This window comes from Nycticebus coucang, chromosome 2 (genome assembly GCF_027406575.1).
Source record: "Nycticebus coucang isolate mNycCou1 chromosome 2, mNycCou1.pri, whole genome shotgun sequence".
Classification (NCBI taxonomy): domain Eukaryota; kingdom Metazoa; phylum Chordata; class Mammalia; order Primates; family Lorisidae; genus Nycticebus; species Nycticebus coucang.
In genome coordinates this window covers 33,311,512-33,323,904 of record NC_069781.1, presented here as the reverse complement: position 1 = coordinate 33,323,904, position 12,393 = coordinate 33,311,512, and positions in this window count along the sequence as shown.

Sequence of the window (12,393 nt, the reverse complement as noted above, 5' to 3'; positions counted from 1 at the left end):
TCAAACTAATCAACACAGCTTTGCCTCATTTACTTGATTATTGTGTTTTTTGTATGGTTGCTCTTTTACATGTTGATGTATTATATCCTTTACCTTTATCAAAATCTTACGTGACTATACCCTGTGTGATCTCAATTATTTAAATCCGTATTAATTGTTACAGTTGGTGATATGAAGAGAATAATTGAAATGACCCTAATCTATATCATTTTAACGAGGACTAAGAATTTATTTGGAAGAAATAAACCTGAATTAAGGGAGAATGAAAATCTTTAATAATAGGCTGGCCCTCCAGCAACTGGTTTTTAACTCAAACTCTGCAACCACGGGGAGGAAGAAAAGACATATCAGTGGAACATGTATGTGTTAGATCTAAAACCAGGGAAAAGAACTAAATGGAGTAACAGAAAATTCACCTGGATGAGAGGTCAGCCAAAAATTTGATAAGTTGACTACTTTTGGCTACATTGGCAAAAATGAAAGTACAAAGAATGACTCCAAGATTGTCAAGTCCACAATGTTATGAAAGAGCAGTCTGTCTTTAAAGAGGAGGAACATGGCATCAAAGGGGAGGTAGGACCGTAACTCCTACTCAACTACATATATCATACAGCTTGTAGGGAATGGGAATCAAGAGGCAACTGAAATGCAGGGATACTTGTTTGAAAAGTTAAATCTTCTTATGAATCCTTATAATCAGGTTCCAGCTAATCCACTTTTAACATAAATTTCATGCACTGGCAAACAAAGAACTATTTTCATTATGTTCAATATTGCAGAATGGAAAGGTATGTTACAGTTTTACTCAAGATCTTCAATTTCCTGCAATCTTAAACAAATCTACATAAATGGTCAAATGGACAAACTTCCAATCTGATAATGTAGAGAAAAAGGTTTTTGACATAGGCCTGGGCAATGACTTTTTAAAATATTACCTGAAAAGCATGTGAAACAACAGCAAAAATAGATGGAATTCCATCAAACTGAAAAAATTCTGTACAGTGGAGGCAACAATCAACAGAGTAAAGAGACAACTTATGGAATTGAGGAAAATATTTGAAAACCATGTCTTCATATTTTTTCTGTCGCTTATAACAGAATATCTGAAAGTAGGTGATTACTAGTTATTTTTCATAGTTGTGAAGTACGAAAAATTCAAGATCAAGGGACTACATCTGGTGACATTTTTTGCTAGTGGGACTCTACAAGAGTTCTTAGGTGGCACAGGGTTTTATATAGTGAAGTTGCTAAATCTGCTAGTTCAGGTCTCTCTCCCTCTTATAAAGCTACCAGTCCCACTCCCATGACTAGCATTAATCAATTAACTTTTTAATCCACTGATCATCAATAGATTAATTCAATTCCTAATCACCTCTTAAAGTCTACACTTCTCAATTCTGCCACATTGAGAATTAAGTTTCACTATGAGTGTTAGAGGAGACAAACATTCAACTATAGCACATATACCGGACAGGAGGTTAATATCACAAAAATATAAGGTACTCAGTAGCGAAAATCAAATGAAAAATATAATAATTGGTAAAGTACTGGAAGATAATAGACATTTCTCAAAATAAGACATACAAATGACTAACAGGAATATGAAAAAATGCTCCTAATCACCATACATCTGATATAATGGCTATAATTAAAAGGACAAAAGACAGAAGCCAGTAATGAACTGATACATGCCCACACAAGAGAAAATTCAATTCGAGTTGGGGAAATGAGGGGGAGCAAGGAGGAGGGAGTTGACTTGGTGTGCTCCCATTTAATAAGTACAATATAAAGGTATATGGCACACCTCCTGGGTGCAGGACAAAACTACAACAGGAACTTTGTAGTTCCTAACAAACAACTTTGTAGTTCCTTTGTAGATTCCCTATTTAACCTAACAAATGCAAACATTGTAACCTACTCATTTGTATCCTTATATTAATTTGAATTTTTTTTAAAAAAGAGAGACAATCAGTATTGGTGAGGATGTGGAGAAAAGGGAACCCTTATATATTGCCAGTGAGAATGCTAATTGGTGCAGTCATTATAATATATAAGTTCCTCAAAAAATAAAAAAAAATATATAATTCATCACATAAACAAATTAAAAAACAAAGACCATATAATTCTCTCAACTGATACGGAAAAAGCTTTTGACAATATCCAGCATCCTTTCATGATCAGAATACTTAAAAAAATTGGTACAGAAGGGACATTTCTTAAAATGATAGAGGCCATCTACAGCAAACCCACAGGCAATATAATATTGAATGGAATTAAATTGAAATCATTTCCACTCAGATCAGAAAACAGGCAAGGTTGCCCATTGTCTCCACTGCTTTTTAACATTGTAATGGAAGTCTTAGCCATCGCAATTAGGCAAGAAAAGGCGATCAAGGGTATCCATATAGGATCAGAGGAGATCAAACTTTCACTCTTCGCAGATGATATGATGGTATATCTGGAAAACCCTACAGAACTCTTAGAAATGATCAAGGAATACAGCACCATCTCAGGTTACAAAATCAACATTCATAAATCGGTAGCCTTTATATATACAAACAACAGTCAAGTTGAAAAAACAGTTAAGGACTCTATCCCATTCACAGTAGTGCCAAAGAAGAGGAAATATTTGGGAATTTAGCTAACAAAGGACATGAAAGATCTCTATAAAGAGAACTATAAAACTCTAAGAAAAGAAAAATAGCTGAAAATATTAACAATGGAAAAACATACCATGTTCATGGCTGGGAAGAATCAACATTGTTAAAATGTCCATACTACCCAAAGCAATATATAATTTCAATGCAATCCCTATTAAAGCTCCACTGTCATACTTTAAAGATCTTGAAAAAATAATACTTTGTTTTATATGGAATCAGAAAAAAACTCGAATAGCCAAAACATTACTCAGAAATAAAAACAAAGCAGGAGGAATCACGCTACCAGACCTGAGACTGTACTATAAATCAATAGTGATCAAAACAGCATGGTAGTGGCACAAAAACAGAGAAGTAGATGTCTGGAACAGAATAGAGAACCAAGAGATGAATCCAGCTACTTACCGTTATTTAATCTTTGACAAGCCAATTAAAAACATTTAGTGGGGAAAAGATTCCCTATTTAACAAATGGTGCTGGGTGAACTGGCTGGCAACCTGTAGAAGACTGAAACTGGACCCACACCTTTCACCATTAACTAAGATAGACTCTCACTGGATAAAAGATTTAAACTTAAGACATGAAACTATAAAAATACTAGAAGAGAGTTCAGGGAAAACTCTTGAAGAAATCGCACTGGGAGAATATTTTATGAGGAGAACCCTCCAGGCAATTGAAGCAACATCAAAAATACACTACTAGGACCTGATCAAACTAAAAAGCTTCTGCACAGCCAAGAACACAGTAAGTGAAGCAAGCAGACAGCCCTCAGAATGGAAGAAAATATTTGCAGGTTATACCTCTGATAAAGGTTTAATAACCAGAATCCACAGAGAACTCAAACATATTAGCAAGAAAAGAACAAGTGATCCCATCTCAGGGTGGGCAAAGGACTTGAAGAGAAACTTCTCTAAAGAAGACAGATGCATGATCTACGGACACATGAAAAAAAGCTCATCATCCTTAATCATCAGAGAAATGCAAATCAAAACTACTTTGAGATATCACCTAACCCTAGTAACAGTAGCCCACATAACAAAATCCCAAAACCAGAGATGTTGGTGTGGATGTGGAGAAAAGGGCACACTTCTACACTGCTGGTGGGAATGCACACTAATACATTCCTTTTGGAAGGATATTTGGAGAATACTTAGAGATCTAAAAATAGACCTGCCATTTGATCCTATAATTCCTTTACTAGGTATATACCCAGAAGACCAAAAATCCCAATATAATAAAGACATCTGTACCAGAATGTTTATTGTAGCCCAATTCATAATTGCTAAGTCATGGAAGAAGCCCAAGTGCCCATCGACCCACGAATGCACTAGCAAATTGTGATACATGTATGCCATGGAATATTATGTAGCCTTAAAGAAAGATGGAGACTTTACCTCTTTCATGTTTACATGGATGGAGCAGGAACATATTCTTCTTAGCAAAGTATCTCAAGAATGGAAGAAAAAGTATCCAATGTACTCAGCCCTACTATGAAGCTAATTTATAGCTTTCATATGAAGGCTATAACCCAACTATAGCACAAGACTATGAGGAAAGGGCCAAGGGAGGGGAACGGAGGGGGGAGGTGAGGGTGGAAGGAGAGTAATGGGTGGGGCCACACCTACGGCGCATCTTAGAATGGGTACAGGCAAAAATTACTAAAAGTCTACATACAATAACTAAAAAAATGCCCTGAAGGCTATGTTGAACAGTTTGATGAGAATATTTCAGATTGTATATGAAACCAGCACATTGTACCCCTTGATTGCACTAATGTACACAGCTATGATTTAACAATAAATAAATAAATAAATAAAATAAAAGAAAGAAAAGAATAAGTGATCCCATCTCAGGCTGGGCAAGGGACTTGAAGAGAAACTTCTCTAAAGAAGACAGGCACACGGTCTACAGACATATGAAAAAATGCTCATCATCCTTAATCATCAGAGAAATGCAAATAAAAACTACTTTGAGATATCATCTAACTCCAGTAAGATTAGCTCACATCACAAAATCCCAAAACCAGAGATGTTGGCATGGATGTGGAGAAAAGGGAACACTTCTACACTACTGATAGGAATGCAAATTAATACATTCCTTTTAGAAAAATGTTTGGAGATCACTTAGGGATATAAAAATAGACCTGCCATTCGATCATACAATTCCTCGTCTAGGTGTGTATCCAGAAGATCTAAAAAGCTATTTGTGCCAGAATGTTTATTGCAGCCCAATTCATAATTGCTAAGTAATGGAAGAAGCCCAAGTGCCCATCGACCCACAAATGGATTAATAAATTGTGGTATATGTACATCATGGAATATTATGCAGCCTTAAAGAAAGATGGAGAGTTTACTTCTTAGATGTTTACATGGATGGAGCTGGAACATATTCTTCTTAGCAAAATATCTCAAGAATGGAAGAAGAAGTATCCAATGTACTTAGCCCTACTATGAAACCATTTATAGCTTTCTTACGAAAGCTATAACCCAATTATAGCCCAAGAAGAAGGGGAAAGGGGAAAGGGACAGGAGGGGAGAAGAGAGGATGGAGGATGGGTGGAGGGAGTGTAATTGGTGGGACCACACCTACCGTGCATCTTACCAGGGGACATGTGAAACTTACTAGATGTAGAATATAAATGTCTTAACACAATAACTAAGAAAATGCCATGAAGGCTTTGTTAACCAGTTTGATGAAAATATTTCAAATTGTATATAAACCAGCACTTTGTACCCCATGATTGCATTAACATACACAGCTATGATTTAATAAAAATAAATAAATAAATAAAATAAAGAACTATCATATGCCCCAGCAATTCCACCTCTGTGTATATATCCACAGTAAATGAAATCATCATCTTGAAAATATCTCAACATTCCCATGTTCAGCATTATTCACAACAGCCATGATAGAGAATCAACCTAAGTATTCATTGACGGAAGAATGGATAAAGAACATGTGATTTTGATGCACACACAATGGGATATTATTCATTCTTTAAAAAGGGAATCTTTTCATTTGCAACAAAATTCTGGAGAACATTATGCTAAATAAAATAAGGCAGGCAAACAAAGATAAATATTGCGCAATCTCACTTATATATAAATCCATAAACCGACCAACTCACAGAAGCAGAGAGTAGAATGGTGGTTGCCAGTAGTGAGGGCCAGCAGGGAGGGGAAAATGCAGAGATGTTGGTTAAAGTACAAAAAGTTTCCATTATACAGAATGAATAAGTTCTGGGATCTAAGATACATTATAGTGACTATAGTCTTTATATGTATTGTATACTTGAAATTTGCTGAGATTAGATTAAATGTTCTGACAAAAAAAGGAAAAATGTAACTGTGAGGTGAAAGATATGTTAATTATCTTTATTGTGGCAATCATTTCATAATCTATACCTATGTCAAAACATTACATTGTACACCTTTAATACACACAATTTTTATTTGTCAATTATATCTCAGTACAGCTGGAAAAACAGAATGAAAAAATGAGTAAATAGAGGCTGTTATAGTTTGCGTGTCTCCTCCAAAACTCATGTTGAAATTTGATTACCAATGTGCTGACACTAAGAAGTGTGGCCTTGGCCTTTGAGAGGTGATTGGAATCCTCATGAATGGATTAACACTGTTATCACAAGAGTGGGCTAGTTATTGCAGGAAGTTTCCTGGTAAGAAGAATGTTTGACTCTCCTCTTTCTGTTTCACTTGTCCTTTTGCCCTTCCACCCTGAGTGATCCTCACCAAATGCTGGCACCCTGCTCTCAGAATTCCCAGCCTCCAGAACTGTAAGCCAAATATACTTTTCTTTTCTATAAATTATCAACTCTCTGGTGTTCTGTTATAGTTACAGAAAACATATTAAGACAGATGATGAATCTACCAAAATTTTAATAGATCAGTGTAAGAGAAATAGGTGATCTATCTGCCACATCACCTCAGACTGTAATGATTACAATGGATTGCCTCAAATAATCCCAGGCTTGATGAATTTAAAACATATGATGATGATTCATGATGAATGAAAAACATAAGATGATGATTCATAGAAAAACGTGAAATCCCTTCAGAACCAGTGCCAATTAAAATGGTATGAGATGGAATTATGATTTTGAGCGAGGGATAGCCAAGTGCTTTTGTTTCAACCCTAGCAAGTGACTCAAAACATTTTGAGTAAGTACATAAAATTACCTAGAGGCAATATAGGGACTTTACTGGAATTTATGGACACTGGTGCAGAAGGTACTGTTAATGAAAACCACTAATAAATAATGTGAAACATAACTAGGGGGATACAGTGATGCAATTGTAGAAAGATTAAAAGTAAAAACAAGGCTTAAATGAAGTTTATGTATGTTTCATAACCAGAAAGTATTTCTGGAATGTGTCTCATGTATGAATGGAGGACACTTCCCTTACCTAAGTCATTGGATTGTGCAAATCTTCTCTTCATTCTTTTATAATGGAGTATGTTCCATGGTAGCATTTAAGATTATCTGTATACGCTCAAGTGGTTAATGTCGAATACCTGGCTTTGACTTAGCTAAGGATATATGTACTAGTACTCACAATTTTCTTGTGTAATCATTCAGTATGGCCTGTAGCTAATGGATCCTGGAGATTAACTGTCAACTATTGCGAATTAAATAATGTGCTCACTCCCATAGCCTCAGCCATGCCTGATATGGTATTAATAATTCAAGATGTGCATCAACCTAGAAAGATTGGTATTCTGTGATCTATTTAACTCATATATTCTCTTCTATTTCTATTTCAGAAGAAATCCAAAGCCAGAAAGAATGAATGCCAAAGCATAATTATTATGCTCCTAGAGGACATTTAAATTGTTCTGTTTATTGTAACATTCTGGTGAAGAGACAGATTATATCCAGTTGGAAATTATTGTTATTAATATTTTGACAATGCAATGATATCTTAATCTAAATATCAAACTAAAACTGAATTACAAATGATGGCAAATAATGTAATCACCAGGGGACGGTTGGTTGAACTTGTTAGACTACAGGGCCAAATACAAGCAATAATTATTTTTTGTTTAGGAATAATTTGGGCTAGAATAACTAGAAAACATTTTTCAAATATTCAATAATAAGTTTTAATTTCATGAGCTCCAAAATCAAAACAAGAGGCCACAAATTTATTTGGTTGTTTGATATATGAAGAAATCATATATTATACCTGGAAATGTTATTCTCTAATCACAAAGCCACCAGGGGGTGGAGGAAAACCAAATTTGAATGGGCCTCTGAATAACAGCAGTTGCTCATGGACCTTCGGAGACATTGCCCTACTTATACCTTTAGAATTTTAAACCCCAATTCTCAAATATTATTAAAAGTGTCAACATATAATCACACTGATGGGAGATTTGGGCCAAATCCCATGACTACTATTCTGGGGACAAGCGTTGAGTTTTGGCATACACAATTACTGTAGGGAATGTTAGCCTTTTAAAAGACACTCATTGGTATGCCAAGCATTAATTGAGGCTTCTTCTGTTATGGAAGTATGTAAAATTAATTTGAGAATTGAAATTTGGAACATATCATGGATTATACAAGAAGAGCATTCCAAAAGGGAGAGAAATGCACTCAAGTATTCCCTATTAAGTAGAAGTGGCTCGTTCAAGAATATGAGAAGGGGGACAACTGGAAGTATCCATAGCTTGTATGGATAGTCCTGCCATGGTTTTGGCCACACCTTACTCTCCCTGAGGAGTTGCTCACCTCATAGATAAATGGGCCCCTCCCATAGGAGGCCAAACAAGCAGCTTTCTATCTACTCTCCATAGCTCAGAAAGCTGACACTCAACTTAAAAGGCAGCAACACTGTGGCTATACTTTTAAAAAGAAAAAGACAAATCTGATCGATGGGCTATATAACTGGATATGTGGATATATAGACATTTAGACATATTGAAATAAACACAGATAAGCTCTATGTCATTGCTGGTGTCCACTCCTCAGCCAATTCCAGTGCTATGTAATAACCATCTAATGACACAGACGTGCAAGTACACACTTATACCTCTACTACCAGCAATCATATTCTTTTCTTTGAATATTTACAGTGGTTAAGTGCATAGACTCTGGTACCAGACTATCTGAAATAAATCCCAGCTCCCACTGCTCATAACCTATACAATCTTGGACAATAAAAAACATTTTCATTCCTTAGTTACCCAATCTATAAAATGAAGAATAATAGAACATATCTCACAAGATTATAGTAAGATTAAAAACACACGAAGTGCATAGAAACAATGCCCACTCCCTCACTCAGTTGTTGCTACTTACATCTCTTTAGCACTGAATGACAGGTACCTGAACATCATAATTTACTGCGTTTGGGGTGGAGGTTGAAATAGAAATTACCAGTTTGGAAAAGTGGGTTTGTCAGATGAAACTTTTTCAAGAAAAAAATTGAGAAAGGAGGATTCATTTCTGTGCCAAAGATGAGTTAAAGTGCAAACCTTTGATATTAAAGTCAAAGAGGAATGGTTTTCAATAAGAGGTTATGTTCTGTTCCACTCGCTTCAACTCTGACTTTTGTGTAAAAGGAAAATAAAGCTCAGTTTTTTTATTGATGTGTTATTGTCACCTTATATTGTTTAGATTCTTTTTAATCTAACTGTCCTGCACTCGTTGCAGAATGTGGATGCGGTATTCCAAAATCTCATTTCAGCTTCTTATCAGTGAGAGATGGGGCTGTGCTGTAAATAAAGGCTGAATTTGAGGTCTTTTTTACTCTCAACTTTAGCAAAATAATGTGACTTCCAAAGTCTCTGGCTTTCCATCCATATAATAGGAATTATTGTAATAACTCAAGGTAGTAGTATTCTGAAAGCCCCTTTTTGAAAGCACTGTGCAAATAAGGACAAGTTATGCTATCAGTCATGAAAAGCTTTCAAATAATTCCAAAAAAAATAAAAAACTACTTACTAAAGATTTTTTCTGTGTATGTTAGTCTCAAAATCTTGTTGTAACATAAATGGCAATACAAATTGTATTAGAAAAGAATGAGGCAATTATATAATATAATTGGGTCTGACGACATTCTCCTTGGAGTTTTAGAAAGTTTTTAATCCTCCGTGTTTATGTTCCTACCTATAATATGTTGCAAATATTGGACCCCTCCCTGACTTGCCCCCCCTAAAATTTAAATTGCCTTGCTGTGTTAATAGAGCATATTTTTGGTGCTCAAAATGTAGAGAAACATTTAAGCTACCACAAAGGTTCCAAGAACCTATGAATCATCTTACATCTCTTTTTTCGAAGATTGAACTAAAAGTCTGGACCTAAGAGTCAGAAAATTTTATATAGCCACATCTATCAGTTTTACCTGAGAAATAAACTATGGGTAAGTGGAAACTTGAAGAAAACAACCTCAGCATGCTGCTTCCTATCTAATTCTCATCTTTATCCCACCACTTTATCTCAAAAATTATTACATAAATTCAAGAGCATTTCTTGAGGCTATAAAATAAAACAGCTGTTAAGGGAGAAGACTAATCTCAAATCAAAGAAAGGAGTGACCTTTCCTTAGGCTCAGAAGTACATAAATGACATACTATTCCATCTTGTTATTTTATAAATATCATCTCTCAAATTATGTGTATCAATTTTATATGCTTTAACTGAATATGTCTAATTATTTCATCTATCACATCATCATCATTTAGCATCATAAATATTTGCATTATATTTTAGACCATTGTCTGGATAATAGTCACAAAAAAATGCTTATGTTGGAATTGGCCTTGTTTAAAAAAGAGGAAAAAAGAAGGTTCCAAGTCTTTGAGTTTCCACTCTAGATACACTAAAATAAAGTTGGTTCAGTGTTCTTTTCCAATGTCATAAGCCTCTTCAAAACCATTTATTTTGCCTCATCTCCCCTCCCCACAGCAGACAGAATGAGAACTTTAGATTCCTCTGTCTAGTGCTCTAACCTAGAAACATCATTGCGAAACAGGTACGTTATCTCTCATTTTCTTCAGCAGCCAAACAATTTGGACACTATTATTGGGGCCACAATTTGTTAAAAAAATTAATTCTGTCTCAAATGTGTGGGACTGCAAAACTATAATTTGACCACCTTCAGCAGTTGCAATGACCACTGTGTTTGAAAAGATTTTATAAATAGATGAGCTATCATATCTCCTGTATGGTTATATTCAATATAATTGTTGGATTCAAATTATATAAGATAAAAATATGATTCCTATATCTAAATGTGAATGTAATTCAATTTGCATACAATGCTCTGTAGATACAAATAAATGTAAACTACCTCTTCTACTAACACTTTCAGGAAGCTTCTTAGACAAGAAATACAATCAGTGAGGACAAGAAATATTGTGATCAGTGCTTTTTATCTTTTATTTATTCTTAAATTTATTAAGAGTCTCATACACTCTTAATTGTAATCAACTATGACCCAAGGAAATCAAATGTGTTTTAAATTCTTACTCCCTACCATAAACTTAGCAAATGGGTTAACAGTTAAACCCTGACCATGCTAATGAGCTTCTGTTAGTCCCAATATGCAGTTGAGCACACAGGAGTTCAGAGACATTTAGCATAATGCCTCAAAGCTCATCAAGTTCCTTTTCAGCTCATGCACATTTAACTACTATTGCTTATATAATGTTCAATACACCTTGGGACCTCTATAGGAAACCTTAAAACAAAAGAAATTTGTCTTATACTACCTCTAGAAGAGATATTTACGGAGAGGGGAGAGGCAAAGTCTTTTCTTTAAAAAAATCAAAGGCCTCTAGGGCTAGATTTCAATTATACCCAGGGCATCAATCTTTTTAATGTATTAACTGTGGTGTGTTTCTTTTACTCCTGGTTTCTGGTGAAGTGGCTTCCATTACATTGTTTATGGCAAAAGGAAATTGAAGGTAATGTGGCTGCCTATGATTGGAGTAAAAATTCTGCCACACCTGTGCATGTATGCACCACGGAACAGTTTGTAGAAGTTGGAAGTAAGAGAACTAGATGGCCATAGAGCAACATAAATAAGTTACTGGAAAGGTACTGGAAAAGGTAAGTAAAATTGTGATTTATAGTATAATTACATTTATATAAATTAAAAATACATATTTTACCAGGACACATGTGTTTTTAAAAACAAATCAAGCACATAACTGCAAGTTTGGAGGGAGAATAGTAGTGGAAACAGTGATTTTTTTTTCAAACACTTCTTTCAGAAGTGAAAGAAACTAGAAAATCAGGCAGAATGAGGCAGTTAACATAATGACTTTCATTTAGTTTAATTGCTAAAGCAATCAGTTAAGACCTTTCTGTGAAGGACCCAACAAAGCTTTGGCCTTTACTCAGACTGAAACTACATACACCTCAGTTTCCACTCTTACAGAACTAAGCTGACAACTCAGGGGAAAATGGGAAGAATGTCTTTTTGCCAAGGACAATAGAACTTTTTGATACCATTTGACCTAAAATGAACTATGATATTTCTATTTCCAAAAGAAGATGAATTTTGAGTAAGGTTCTCTAGAAGCCAAAGAAGGAGCCAATGATGGTTCTGCCTTGAAAAACAATTACAGACCTATCGAGCAGAGGTCACAGTTGCTGAGAAAGGTACATGAACCTAACAATTGTCCCTACAATAATCTTGTCTGAGTGTGTTTTTATTCTTAATATGCCCTGATCAAAACTCCAGTGGCTCCCAATTTAGCTGCC